At 48.9% G+C, this 10,339-nt stretch overlaps 1 protein-coding gene across 4 annotated transcripts in view; it reads left to right on the plus strand.

Moving 5' to 3' along the window:
• The first annotated feature begins 3,992 nt into the window (after nt 1-3,992).
• Nucleotides 3,993-10,339, plus strand: part of LOC102369897 (septin-2) — a 62,324-nt gene continuing 55,977 nt past the window's right edge. Inside the window, exon 1 of one of the 4 annotated variants that reach the window (XM_006021533.3) lies at nt 3,993-4,189. The gene's annotated coding sequence lies outside the window, so the exon portion shown is untranslated. The other 3 variants (XM_006021532.3, XM_006021534.3, XM_025201560.1) reach the window with 3 other exon arrangements.

Below are 10,339 nucleotides of genomic sequence, written 5' to 3' on the forward strand. Positions count from 1 at the left end.
CACATAGCAAAGGCTGACAGTGACACCAAGAGATTTACCCTCCAGAGTGATGTCAGGCACCACTGGTTTTTCCACCCTTTGGTACGTGATCGCAATCTTTTTTAGACTTACTGTCAACCCAAAGCTCAGGGAAGATTCACTGTTGGCAACCAAGGCCACATCAACTGCAAACAGGAAGTCTCTCAGAACCAGCTCTTTCACTTTGATTTTCTCTCTAAACCTTGCGATGTTGAACAAGCCTCCATCTAGAGTGGTTTGAAGATAATGCCATCACTGCTGTCCTTGAATGCATGAAGCAGTAATGACAAGTAGATGTTAAAGAGCATGGGGGCTTAGACACCCCCCCATTGTTGATGTCAAAAGCACTTGATTATTTGTTTTCATACACTACAGTTGCCTTCATAATTTAATGTACTGAGTGAATTGATGTTCAATGGTTTGGGGGTCAACCCAGTTTCTTCAGAACAGTAAAAAAAGCCCTGACCATATCGAAGGCCTTCATCAGATCAATGAAGGCTATATACAGTGCTATTCATTTTTCTCTACACTTCTTTGTGGCTGTTTGACTGAAAATATCATATTAACACTGAAGTGTCCTGAGCAAAAACTGCATTGACTTTCAGGATTCTTTCAACTTGAGATTGTAGCCTAGGGAGCATCATGTGACTAACAACTTTTCTGACAATATTCAATAGGGAGATACCTCTATAGCTGTCACATCGCTTCTATCCCTCGTTTTTGTACAATAGTACAAACTGAGCATCTTTGAAATCTTTCGGTACCACTTCCTGTTTCCAACAAAGCGGTATGACTTCATGGAGCTTTCAAGTAATTCGTCAATGGCACATTTGTAGATTCCAGCAAGCAAGCAGTCATTGCCAGATGCCTTGTTCCCAGAAATTGATGTAATGGCTTTCTGCAAATCTTCTAGTGTAGCCTTTTTCATACAACCTTTCTTAAAGGGAGTTTTCAGTACAGAGACCCTGCACCCAATCAGTACATGGGGTTGAAACTACCCCTAGGCTGTGCAGCCCATCATGCAGGTCCTGATATTAGACAGATCTCTTCAGGGAGAGAACAGTGCTGTAAAAGTGCCTGATGAGCTCCACCTTCTCTGTAGGAAGGGTGAAATCTACTGATGTGTCTCAAGGGCATTTTTGGTGGTAAAACTGCAGAATCATTATCTGGACTTTATATTATGCCTAGGGACCTACTGAATTCATGGTGGAAGTAGAATGTGTGGTGGCTCGTTTAATCTTGCATGTTCCCCTGCGCACACCTTGCCTCTTGCTGCCCCCCCAAGCTGCTACTAAGTAGAGGACCCAGCTGCTTCCTCCTGATCAGCAGGGAGTGTTAAACATGACAATATTTTTGCCTCCCCGCCATCTGGGGCCCCTCAGCCAATCGGTTCTGGGAGGCATAAATGATGCCATATTTAAAACTGCAGTTTTCACCTCCCCACTGATCATGAGGAACAAGCTACCGACCGGTGGAGGAGGGGGGCTGGGGGAACTTGCAAGTTTAAAGGAGCCATAGTGCACTCCACTTCCTCCATGAATTCAGTAGGTCCCTAATTATGTCTGATCCTGTCTTCTCTGTGCACCCATGTGGGAGTATTTGGCAGGCTTTAGGTACTGTACACTGAGGAGCTTTGAATTTGAAATTGTTCCACTACAACAATTAAAAGTTCCCTCAAAAAGGTGTGTATTTTACTAGAAGAATAATAAGAAATCTTTCAAAAGATCTTTGCTGGATTCAAAACTTTCAGCTTGATTTGTATTTTCTAATAAAAAGTCATCTGTGTACTATAAACTCCAAATGTTTCTGTGTGTTGTTTAACTATGACTGTACCCGTTTCTTTCCCACACCTCAAAAAGGGCATTCTGTACCTGAAGCTTGTTTAACATCTCTCCCAATTATATAATTGGTCCAATAAAATATATCACCAAAAAAAATTGCTTCTCTGATTTGAGTCAGCAGTGAAATAGTTAAGATGTTAGTATTTGACTTGTAAATTAGATTACTGCAGAGTAAACACCTCATGAATAGGGAACCTTCATATTTCTCTCAACGCTATTGTTTCAGTACTCTGGTTGCATGCAGACAATACTAGACAAGTTTACATTTTGAAGGTTATCTGCACAACCAGAAGGGCTGGAAAGTTGACTGTAAAACATGAAAGCGTAGGTCTCATGTACACTATCTGGGGGGGAAAAAGCCATTTTGAAGCATTATATAATTTTTGCAATTTTTTTTATTTCAGTCTGTTAATCAACATGTGTTATTTGAATATTTCATTTATAGCTTTCTGTGTCTAACAAAAAAATCTCAATGATTTGTGGTTAGTTTAGTCCCACTGGAAGATTCATTTGAGAATGTTTCAAAATAAAAAGTTTGATTTAGAAATAGAAAAGGATAAAACGGTAATGATATCTCCAAAGAGAGAAGGCCAGTTTTGACAAATAAAAGGTGATTAACTGTTGCCCAGACAGTTGCGCTGACACCCAGTTGCAGTATGACTGAGGCATAATTCCAGCTGGTAAGGGAGGCAGGAGCTAAACCCGTGTCAGCCACTGCCTCAGACTGAAAGCTTGGCATGTCAGAGAGTGTCTCTGGGCCTTGTTATAGCTGTGAGCTGCACAAATGCCAATCGGTGTCAATCTTAGCTTGGAGTTTGGAGCGGTCACACCATTAGTCTAGAAGCCTTCTCGGGCTGTCCCCCACCTGCGCAGTTGTGACTTGCCTCTAGAGCAGTGCTTCTCAACTTTTTTTGTACGGGGTCCCATTTGTAAACACTGATGGCCAGTCCTGACCCAGTGCCCCTCATTCCCGACCTGCTGCCCCCCCCATCCCAGCCCCGCAGCATGTGGGGCCGAAGGACGGGGGGGCAAGCAGCCCCTTGTAAACTGGAACTCTGCCTGCCTGCAAGGGAAAAGCCCTGGTTTCCCACTTTTTCTCCTTTAAAGGAGAATCCATTTTTAGTTTGTTGACTCTCCCTATGCCTGAAGAAGGGTGTTTGTATCCCAAAGCTTGCAAAGAGCAATTTTTCTAACTATTTAGTTGGTGTAATAAAAGATATTACATCTACCCAAAGAACCTTTTCTGCCTATTTCCTTAGACACAGCTACAACCAACAACCCAGAGCACTTCCAGTTTTGCCACTGGCTTGGTGATCGGCTGCTGGGGTACCCCCCCCCGGTTGGCAATTGGCAGCTGGGGGACCCAACCCATTGGTGATCTGGTGCACCCCCAGACTCGGGAAGCACCAGTTGCTCATGCTGGAGGACTTCAACTTGGGGGCACATCTGTGGGGGTGGCTGTCCCCTAACGCAGGGGTGGGCAAAATGCGGCAGGGTCTGCAGGGCCCCTAAAAATTTTTGAAAATTAATATTCATCTGCCTCTGGCTACCTGTCACGCGGCCCTTGAATGCTTGGCAAAACTCAGTAACTAGCCCTCCACCCGAAATAATTGCCCGCCCCTGGTTTAACATAACAGGAGCTGGGTAGTGCTGACCAGTAATAATCCTGCCTTGCAGTGGCATAACTTGAGGCACATAAAATAACCAGTGCTTAAAGCCACTTTAAGCTGTTAAAGTGCCAACAACCCAGGGGTTAAGAGCACCAGGAGCTGCCCAAAATTAGAGTAGCAAGGCCCTCCCTCTTCAAAGTTCATACAACACCAAGACCGATGGAGCCTGACTCCATGAGCTATAAATTATTTCATTCTCTTACTGTAAAATGCCCTGAGCCATTGTTGGGAAGGGCGGAATACAAACCCACGACATCAATACAGCAAATAAAATAAAATAAAATTTAAAAAACAAAATCCCAGCCGCTTCTGCAATACAAACAGGAGGCGGCCAATGGGCCCTGCAGCCGCGCAGGGCTTGCACCGAGGTCCACAGCGCGATACACCCCGATGCCACGTGCCCGGCCCGAGGAGCAGCCGCCTTGCAGCGAGGGGGAGGGGCTGGAGCCTCCAAGCCCCGCCCCCTCCAGTACCGCGCTGGCAGCCAGGAGGGGCCTGGAAAGAGCCGCTCTATCACTCCTCGCTGTTGCCCCCCGCCGTGGCCGCTTTCCCTCCCCGCTCGCACCATAGAGACGCAGGGGTGGTGGCAGGGCGGCTGCGGTGCCTTGTGGGGGTGGCGGCGGAGCAGTTCCGGGTTGCGGCCTGGCAGCCGGTGTGAAGGTAGGCGCGGCTCGGCCTGGCCGCGGGGTGTGCACCCGCAGGGGGGGGTGCCGCGCCCGCAGGCCTCCCGGCGTAGCGCCGGCCGCCACGTGGAGCAGGGCGGGGAGGCGGAGGCGGGTGCCCCTTCCCCTGGCGCTCGGTTCGGAAGCTTGGGGGGGTCCCGGGGTTGCAGAGGCCCCGCTCGTCGCTGCAGCTTGTGCCTCCGTGGGGGGCGACCAGGAAACTCGTCCCCACCTCCTTCCATCCTTCTTGACAACCGTTTTGCAAATCTGCCACCCACTTTGGGGACCCCGCATAGTGTCTGTGCCCCTCCCTGGGCCGTGGGGCCCCGCACGTGCTCGGTGACGTCTCCCCACGGTTTGGTTTGTTCTGTTCCCATCAGAAGTGCCTTTGCAGGGTCATCCGACTCCGAGTCTGTGGTAAGATTCACTTCCCAAATCACTTGCTGGAGGTGTCACCAGTAGCTCTTTTTTGCGGGAAGGATGCAGTTGCTTAACTTACCTGCGTCTGATCTGGACACTCCCTCGCTCTCTTCTACGTCTGTTGGTGTATTTCTTGTGTTAATAGGATGCGAAGGAAGTGCATGTCAAGAGAAGTGGTTGCAAGAAGGAAGCATTTCTTCGGGTGATATCTTTTATTGGACCAACTATGTTGTTGGGACAAAGTTAGACAAGCTTTCGGATAGCTTGTGAGCTATTTTTTCAGGTAGAGTGCTTGCCCCCTGAGTGTACAAGTCTGTCGCTTCTCCTACCCAGCTCTTGTAAGACATTCGAAAGCTTGTCTAACTTTATCCCAACGACATAGTTGGTTAAAAAAAAAAAAAGACATCACCCTAAGAAATCCTGGCCCGTCGCATAATTTCTGGACCATCATGGCTACATCATCACTCTTACACTAGAGACGTGGTTCTCAACCTTTGAGACTTGAGGCACCCCTTGGAAAATGCCTGTTCATAGTTTTCTACTTGGTTTTTGACTGCAGAGAAATAATAGAGCCATTCTTCTGTTGTGGAAAAACTCAGGAAGCCTGCAACAGGTCAGAATGGTTTTAATACTATGAATTCTGTTTTGGAAATTTCTGAGTTTATCTTGTGAATCGTGTTCGCACATGTAACAATGCCAACCTTATGTAGCATGCCATGATACTCTTGAAAGGGCACCAGGACACCCCAGGGTGCCTCAGTTCCCTTGTTGAGAATTGGTGGCCTAGAATATTGTTAATGCTGTTTTTAGGAGAATTTGGCATGCTTAATTTAAATCAGTAAAACATATATATATTTTTAAAAAGCCCTCTGACTCCAAAGGGTTCAGTTTGGAGAGCTTCCCATTTAGAAGGCAGTGTCTCGCATTGACCTGGTATAATGGTACTTAGTACCATAGGGATGGAGAGGAGAGAACTAAGCAAAGGATTGAAAGGCATCAACCCAAATAAACTTCCCCAGTGTGTCATAATGAGGCATCAGATTTAGTGTTCAAGAACATGACTTGTAGTGTAATTGATGGTATGATTTATGCCTAAATAAAGCTGATTTCTGTGCTTCTGCTTTTAGAAGTGTGTTGGAAAAGGGGAACATATTTCACAGCTAGAAAAATAACTTGGTGAAATATATTAAATATGTCCAGAGCTAAAAATCCATTTCCTAAGATTATATTTAAATAAATTTGCTGCTGCTGCTTTCATGTGACCAATATGGGGTCTGTATCTTTATCTTTGTGTGCTTTGGTGTTTTTGTCAATTGGGGAGCTCTTGTCCATCAGAGACGTTACTCGGGATCACTGTGTGGAAGTGGCTCTTATCGATCCCCAGAAATTTGCTAATTGAATGACTAAAACATCTAAGCTGTTTCACAGAGATGAACTTGCAGTAGATGCTTAAGCGGTATTCCTTATTTATTCTCAGTTGTATTTATAATTCTTTTTTGTTAATCTCTTAATTTTCTTTGGTCCATTTTTTCCTTCCTGTAGTACTATATTTTATAGTTTGATTTAATTGATGTTTCATGTAAATTTGCATATATTTGCTCCCAACTCTCCTAGTACAGTTGGGAAAGCAAACTGGACATCTCTGAATTGCCTTTAATACATAATACTATAAAACGTACCAAAAAGATGACTTAACACAGATTAAGATGTATTAAATGTTTGAAGCTGCTGATGAATCTTGGCCTGGCCTACCTGCAAATGGTACAGCACTAGTAGGTTTGCTTTTTGGAAACCCCATTTAAATTCCTACATTCTGTGTTGGTGGCAGTGCTTGCTTAGCTTCCTGAATGACAAAAACATCTAAGATGTTTTTATTAAATGTGAATTACTTGGAAAAATACACATTTTAGGTAACAGTTTTTATTAAAGATAAATGGAATAGTTGGCATGGTTTTCAAGAGTAGAGAGAATGAGGAGTACAGAAGATAAGGGAACAGAAGAGTAGTCAGCACAGAGATTAAGTTGATTGTGGACCTGTGCATTATTCTGAGCTATTGACTTGTAAGATAATGTTTTCCAGGCAGTGACAGTGCTCTCCATTCTGAAGAAATTTGCAGTGTGTTCAGCCTTTTGATATAGAGGAAGTGATTGGTTGCTTCCTCTAAGAATAGCCTGGAATGATTTGCTTTGTCTTTTGATACTCCCCCAGTTTGGAATATGTTTTAAGAATAGTGTAATTTTCTCTTTGCTTCCACCCAACTCTCATTTCTTGGCATGCAAGAGACATTCTAAACTATCTGAGGGCTGTCCTTTTTTTCTTGTTGTACCACGCTTCATTGCCTGGATTGGATTTTACTTGTCAAGGGCCATTATGATAACAGACATCATTCTATTATTCCAGGGGTAGGCAACGTTTTTTGGCCAGAGTGCTGAAAAAAACCACAGTGACTACCTTGGAAGGTGCTGGAGAGCTGACATGCCAGAAAAACAAAATGAGGGCAGGGGGTACATGGCAGGATGCCCTGCTTGTGTCCCTTGCCTCCTACCCAAACCCCTGTCTCCCAGCCCTGCTTGTGCCCCTGCCCCCTAGCCCAGGCTCCATGGCTATCAGCAGGTACCCAGAACCTGGGCCAGCTGCAAACAGCTGCTGCTTCTTGGCCCTGGCCCCAGCCGCCTCCCAGACCTGGCCCCGGCAGGCAGCAGGTGCTGGTGATGCTCCCGGGTGTGCTGCCCTCGCTGCCGCTTCTGCAGAGCAGCACTGGAACGCAGCACGACAGGACACAGCGGGAGGTGCGCGAAAGCTGCCTGCCTCTCCAAGCTCCCTACTGCCTTGGCCACACATACCCTGCAGGCGGGGGGCAGCAGCGAGGGGCACAACCCTACGTGCTGCCCACGCTGCTCCTGTGCACACAGGAGAAGTGTGACCCAGCAGCACGGAGTTTGCAGCAGGCAGGTTCCCTGTGTGGCCCCTCTGTGCACTGCCACTCTGGGTTGCACACGCTGTGCTCCCAGGCCTGCTGCCCTCCCCTGTGCTCCTTGGTGCTGCCCCTGCCTGCAGGGGAAGTATGGCCAGGGCAGCGGGGAACTTGGAGCAGCAGGCAGCTTTCGTGTGCCTCCCACTGTGTCCTGCTGCGTCGGGTACCAACACTACCCTGCTTTGCAGAAGCAGCGGCAAGGGCAGCGCAGCCGGGAGCATCGCTGGCACCTGCTGCTTGCTCGGGGCTGGGGCTGGGAGGCAGCAACTGTTTGTAGCCGACCCAGGTTCTGGGTAGCTGCTGATAGCCACGGAGCCTGGGCTGCTTGCAGCAGGGCTTCCATCCTCCCAGCTGGCTGCTGGGAGCAGCCTGGGCTCTGTGGCTATCAGTAGCTAACCACAACCCCGGGCCGGCCGCCGCTGGGCTGCTGCCCTCCCGCCCTGGCCCTGGCCCTGGCCCCAGCTGTCTCCTGGCCCTGGGCTCCGGAAAGGCAGCAGGTGCTGGCACTGCGCCCCTTGTGGCTGGGGCCAGGAGGCAGTAGCTGTTTGTAGCCTTCTGGCTGCAGCCAGCCCCGGCTCTGGGGTAGCTGCTGTCAGCCATCGTGCCTGGGCTGCTCCCAGCAGGCCTTGCAGCTTCCCAGCCACCTGCTGGGAGCAGCCCGGGCTCCTGGCTGGCAGCAGCTACCCAGACCCAGGGATGGCTGCAGCCGGGAGGCTGCAAACAGCTGCTGCCTCCCTGCCCTGGCTTTAAAGTGTGCCGAGGAAAATGGCCTTGCGTGCCATGCTCAGCACACGTGCTGGGGGTTGCCGACCCCTGTATTATTCAGTTTACTCTGTCTAAATGTGTTATCCTCAGGATTGGAAAAAGACTGTGCACTTATCCAAACTCAGTGTAAACAAAGCTGCTTAAGTATACAGCACTGCCAGTGCAATGGTATCACTAACCTTGAAACTGCTGACCTCCCCACATTTTCAAAGCTTCTGACAGCAGCCTTGGAACTACTAGCAGCATTGAAAATGAGAGGAACCAGCCAATTTCAGGGCTGTGGATATAGCACTGTCAGCGTTCTAGTATTTAAGGAACGTTTACTGAAGAGCCGACAGTGTTGTGACATTAATAGCTCTCAAACTGACTAGCTCCCTGCATTTTTCAAGGCTTCCAGTAGCATTCCTAAACCGAGTAATAGAAGCCTTGAAAGCAGGGGGTGAGTGCAGCCATGAAGCCAGACTAGTTTTTTGCATTTTTCAAGGCTTCCAATAGCAACCCCTGTTGCATTCTGGTCTTTTCACTTGTTACCACTGCTGCAACCCCAGCTCCTCGATCATCAGCCCCATCGCTGCCCAGGCTGGAGCGGCTGCCACTATGTGCCCTGTGTTGGTCCCAGAACTGCTGCCACCGCATGGGGTATGCAGCAGCAGCTTTGGCTCTGGCATAGGGCATCCAGCAGCCTCAAGAGCTGCTGCTGCTGCTGTGTGCCCCAAGCTGGATCCAGCCTGCAAGGAGCCCTGTGGTCCAGATCTAGCTCTGGGTGCAAGATGAATTTGACACCAGTGCACTAAGTGGTTTGTGCACTAAGGGATGTGCAGATAACTGGGGTTCGTTACAGCATAGCCAAGCCAAGGGATTTTGACACAGGTGTGCCAGTAGTCCTACTGGGACTCCAACTCGGAAGTTCCCAGCTAGATGTTCTTGTCCCTCTGCTCAGGGTCAGACCGAGCACCACATTTGGAATTTTACCCTGTGGTCCTTCTACTGGCAAGTATCCTCCACCCCAGACTTCAGCCTAGGGTTTCAGATGCCTCAAAATCTTTTGGCAGGCATCCTTTGTTCAGGCCCAAGCCCGGAAGCTTGGGTCTTGGATGCCTCCAGGTTTTGCTTGTCCTCAGCTGTTCGGCTGCAGAAGGAGGCTAGAAATTGAGATGATCCTGCTTCAGGCAGAGGGTTGAACTAGATGACCTCCAGAGGCCCTTCAAGCCCTACATTTCTATGATGCTTAGTGTGGACTGGCAGAGTGTTATGCAGCTAAGTGAATATGCACTTACTAGGTGTACGTATACGTGGAGTATACTGTGTTCTGCTTAAATCTTTTATTGAGTTGCTGGGGGTCTATCTGATCACATAGTGCTGATGAAAACAGTTCTTGCACACACAAACACATTTTTCATGTTTTTCTGTTATTAAATTATAGAGGTACACCAATAGATCCGTTCGATATCGGATCAGCACCGATATAAAGAAAATTTATCATATCAGAAATCGGCCTGATATGGCTGATAAATGCCCGTGCATGCGCGCAGCCTCTGCAGCACACAGGCAGCGAGGAGCACTGCCCAGCAGCTTGGAGAGCTGCATGCAGCTGGTAAGTCTGGTGTGTTGGAAGGAGGGAAGGGGCGTGGGAGGAGCAGATCAAGACCCCTGTGGTGAGGGAAGAGTGTGGCTGGGGCAGGGGCTGGGGCAAGTGTTGCCCAGCTGCAGTGGGGCGGGCACGGGATGAAGCCACGGCTCATCGGAGGTGGGGAGGGGGGACTGTTCCTGCTGCTGTGTGCTGCTGGTCCGGTGCTTGCCTGCGAAGACATGGGGAGGCATGTGCCCCTGGACCTGCGCAGGGCGGGGTGGGCTGGGAAGACCTGCACAGATCCAGGGACACTCCCCCTGCCCCCCAGTCCCTCCCGGACAAGCAGTGGGAGCAGCACTAGTTGAGTGGGAGAGTGCTGGACCAGCAGCTCCCAGACAAGCAGCACGCAGCGGCAGGA

The sequence above is a fragment of the Alligator sinensis genome, unplaced genomic scaffold (genome assembly GCF_000455745.1).
Source record: "Alligator sinensis unplaced genomic scaffold, ASM45574v1 scaffold570_1, whole genome shotgun sequence".
Taxonomy (NCBI): domain Eukaryota; kingdom Metazoa; phylum Chordata; order Crocodylia; family Alligatoridae; genus Alligator; species Alligator sinensis.